Genomic DNA, 3,879 nt, shown 5'->3' with positions numbered 1-3,879 from the left:
AATACGAGGTAATGATTAAGAGGGACGGACGGGGGCATTCGTATTGCGGCGCTAGAGGTGAAATTCTTGGACCGTCGCAAGACGAACTACTGCGAAAGCATTTGCCAAGAATGTTTTCATTGATCAAGAACGAAAGTCAGAGGTTCGAAGGCGATCAGATACCGCCCTAGTTCTGACCATAAACGATGCCAACCAGCGATCCGCCTGAGTTACTCAAATGACTCGGCGGGCAGCTTCCGGGAAACCAAAGTATTTGGGTTCCGGGGGAAGTATGGTTGCAAAGCTGAAACTTAAAGGAATTGACGGAAGGGCACCACCAGGAGTGGAGCCTGCGGCTTAATTTGACTCAACACGGGAAAACTTACCCGGCCCGGACACTGGGAGGATTGACAGATTGAGAGCTCTTTCTTGATTCGGTGGATGGTGGTGCATGGCCGTTCTTAGTTGGTGGAGCGATTTGTCTGGTTAATTCCGATAACGAACGAGACTCTAGCCTATTAAATAGGTGCGGGGTTCCCAGCACCTTACAACCTTCTTAGAGGGACAAGCGGCTCCTAGCCGCACGAAACAGAGCAATAACAGGTCTGTGATGCCCTTAGATGTCCGGGGCCGCACGCGCGCTACACTGAAGGAAGCAGCGTGTCTTTATCCCTGTCTGAAAAGACTGGGTAACCCGTGGAACTTCTTTCGTGATTGGGATAGGGGCTTGCAATTGTTCCCCTTGAACGAGGAATTCCCAGTAAGCGCGAGTCATAAGCTCGCGTTGATTACGTCCCTGCCCTTTGTACACACCGCCCGTCGCTACTACCGATTGAATGATTTAGTGAGGTCTTCGGACCGATGTCCGGCGCGGCCTTTCGGTTGCGCCGGTCTGTTGGAAAGATGACCAAACTTGATCATTTAGAGGAAGTAAAAGTCGTAACAAGGTTTCCGTAGGTGAACCTGCGGAAGGATCATTAACGGATTGTGAAGGGTGAGCGCCTCAGCTGCGTCTGCGCCCGACACTTTCTGCCGCTGACCCCGTTTGGACGCGGGGTCGGCTTTTCCCCACGGGGCTGCCTGAATGTGGAGCGGCACCCCGTGACAAATTGTTGCGCCCAGCGGACGCCAACACCGCGACCTTGGACGGTCGGCCAGGTGGCGGACGCGGGTACAAACGGCGCAACGCACTCATAGGTCGGCTTTCGACCCGCCACTGCACCGTGGCTCGAAGCGCTCGAAATGCGCGACCCGACCGCTGCGGGACCGCCTAGTACTGTAAACAGGAGCGGCGGAGCGCGAACGGCGAGTCGTGGTTACGTCGGTAGAAGGCGAGGCTGCGCGTTCCCGAAACGCCAGCCGAGTGCCCTCCCGACCGTTCGAGCGTGCAAGAACGAGACCCGACAATCGCGCGGCGACTGCCAAGTACGAGAGGAACGGCACAAGCGTCGGCGGTCGGTCAAGGAACTGGCGATGTGACGGGTCCGCTGTGCACCAGTGCATACCGTCCCGCCGTCCGCGGCAAGCGCCTCCGCGTCCTCGGGTGACGGAGGCTGCCGGTCGGTTCTTGCAGGCGAGGGATCTCGCTGGCACCGGTTCGCGTTGACGCGCGGCCGGTCATGGCACGGCGATGCGACGGCCGAGGTGCGCAGTACTCGATGGAGGAACCGCACGCTCCGATGACCGTCCCGCCCTCCGCGGCGTATGCGTACCGACCGTAATGGTTGCAGCAGCGCCGGCCGGCTTTTGAATTCGCCACACGAAACACGGTGCGAGATCGCGGTTAGGGGAGCGTCGACGTTGCCAGGCGTTTTGCTTGCTGCCGAGGGAAAGGCGGCACGGCCACGTCGCGCTCGTCGCGATTAGCGGGTCTGCGCGCTTTGGGAAGGTGCCGCAACGACTTGCCGAAAGAGGAAGCACGGAAGAACGAGGGACTTGGACGTCCCGACAATTGAACGCACTTGCGGCCAGGCCCTTGCTGGCTTCGTTCTTCCGCCTCGAGTAGGCTCGTACGCGGCTCCGGCGCCGAAAGTGGTCCTTGGCACCGACTTCGGTGGACGTGGGAAGTGCCGCGCAAGTACGGCGCGCCTGGCTCCACCTGTTGGCTAAAGTAGGCAGCCGGATCGGCATTTTGGTGTGCGGTGGCAAACCGTGGATGCGAAAAAAGCTTGTGCGATTTCGTGGAACAAAAAGCGGGGGTCCCCCTTTTTATGCGGAGGAGACCGACCCGCCTGCCGTGGTGAACCGCGACGCCACGGTAAAAACGGGAGAGGCTTGTCGATGGGACCGTGCATCCCGCGCTCCACGGAGGCCGGGAGGCGGCCGCCCGAGGAAATGTGTAGCCGTCGAGGCCCGCATCTGCGTGCACTCTTATCCAAATGGGTGTACCGCAGGCATTTTCTGGTTAGGCGGGCCAATGAGAGCGAGCACACAACGATACCTACGGGTCCGGCTTGGAGAACCGGCTTCGACGCCTCCCGAGTATTTATAGAGGGGTGGACCACGAAAGCACTCGCAAGTAGCGAAAGCGAAACGCCGTCCGAAACACACCGTTTGCTCGATTTGCGGCAGCCGAAAAAGGCGCGGCAGAGTTTTGGAGTCCAAGCGTGCGCTGAAAAGCGCCCTTCTTGGCCACTGTTTGGCCGAGTGCCAGAAACGTTTGGTTTTGACTGTACGGAATTGAACAAACACTTTTTCACGACTCTAAGCGGTGGATCACTCGGTTCTCGGGTCGATGAAGAACGCAGCCAGCTGCGAGACTTGGTGTGAATTGCAGGACACACTGAGCACTGATTCTTTGAACGCACATTGCGGCCTTGGGTCTTCCCTTGGCTTCGTCTGTCTGAGGGTCGGATCACATATCAAGAGAGCCTTCGGCGCACAAGGGAACGTGAGCCGTCGACTCGTTTTGACCGCGTCGGCAACACGGACAGCACGCTGAACACCTCACAGCGAGCGCCAACAGCGGCCACTCAAGGGCGAGACGGTGGCGACCGTCGTGCCAGAGCCCAACCGAAACGGGGGCGACCGACTGCATTGAGGATGTGGCACCTCGTTGAGACCGCCGCAGGACTTCGAGTCGGAAGGAAGCCTGCAGGGAAAGTGCGGTCGAGGTTGCGTACTCCTCTCTGCGACCGGGCGCGCAAGAGCTGCGAGAGCCACGGACGCGCAACTTTAACGCACGGTAAACACGAGGAGCGAAAGCCGGCCAGCAAAGCTTCTCCAGCCGTGCGCAAAGTGCGCGAGATCGCAGCCTTGCGTTGCGCTTGTTGCCCTCGAAGTAAGCAGGGTGTCCCGTAGACCGGGCGCTCGAACACGCTGCGGGGCCGTGCCTCCTCCAGGCTTTGCCGCGCGAACAGGGAACGTTCGCGCGCAAAGCGCAGGGAGGTGAGGAGGCTGCGCCCGACGTTTGCGGTTCGCTGCGTACGCGGTTGATGCGGAGAGCACGGCGCGACGACTTGCCGCGAAGCGGAAAAAGTCTCCCGCACGAGTTGGCGAAACGTTGGCGAAGCTTAAGGCGTTCTCGTCGTAGTCCGCCGTCGGTCTAAGTGCTTCGCAGTTCCCGTCCCGTTCAAAAAACTGGGCCACTCCAGTTGGGGCGGGGGCGACGCTACACGAGACGATGCCTCTCGCCAGGCTGCGTGGCTGCCCTTGCGGCGGCGGCGACTGGCCTCGGCGGTGTTTGGGCTTTCGACACGGTCGTTTATCACGCAACTGCTCGGACGACGCACGCGCGCAGCGGAATGCCGCTTGCCAGCCTTGTGAAGATGTGACCCTGTACAGGGTTGCGGGCGCACTTGGTAGGGCGTCGTACTCGGTTCGCGATGGGTTTACGAACGTGTCCCGTCACTTCCACGTCACACCGGTTGTGCGCCGCACGCGTGCAGCGGGGAAGCCGAT

General features: G+C 60.1%; 1 non-coding gene across 1 annotated transcript; it reads left to right on the top strand.

Moving 5' to 3' along the window:
• The first annotated feature begins 2,678 nt into the window (after window positions 1-2,678).
• Window positions 2,679-2,831, top strand: LOC142795980 (5.8S ribosomal RNA). Its single transcript, XR_012893457.1, has one exon. It is a non-coding gene; the product is annotated as a 5.8S ribosomal RNA (ribosomal RNA).
• Window positions 2,832-3,879: the final 1,048 nt, after the last annotated feature.

Source organism: Rhipicephalus microplus, unplaced genomic scaffold, assembly GCF_043290135.1.
Source record: "Rhipicephalus microplus isolate Deutch F79 unplaced genomic scaffold, USDA_Rmic scaffold_987, whole genome shotgun sequence".
In the NCBI taxonomy this organism is placed as follows: Eukaryota; Metazoa; Arthropoda; class Arachnida; order Ixodida; family Ixodidae; genus Rhipicephalus; species Rhipicephalus microplus.
This window is presented reverse-complemented; position numbering and strand designations above follow the sequence as displayed.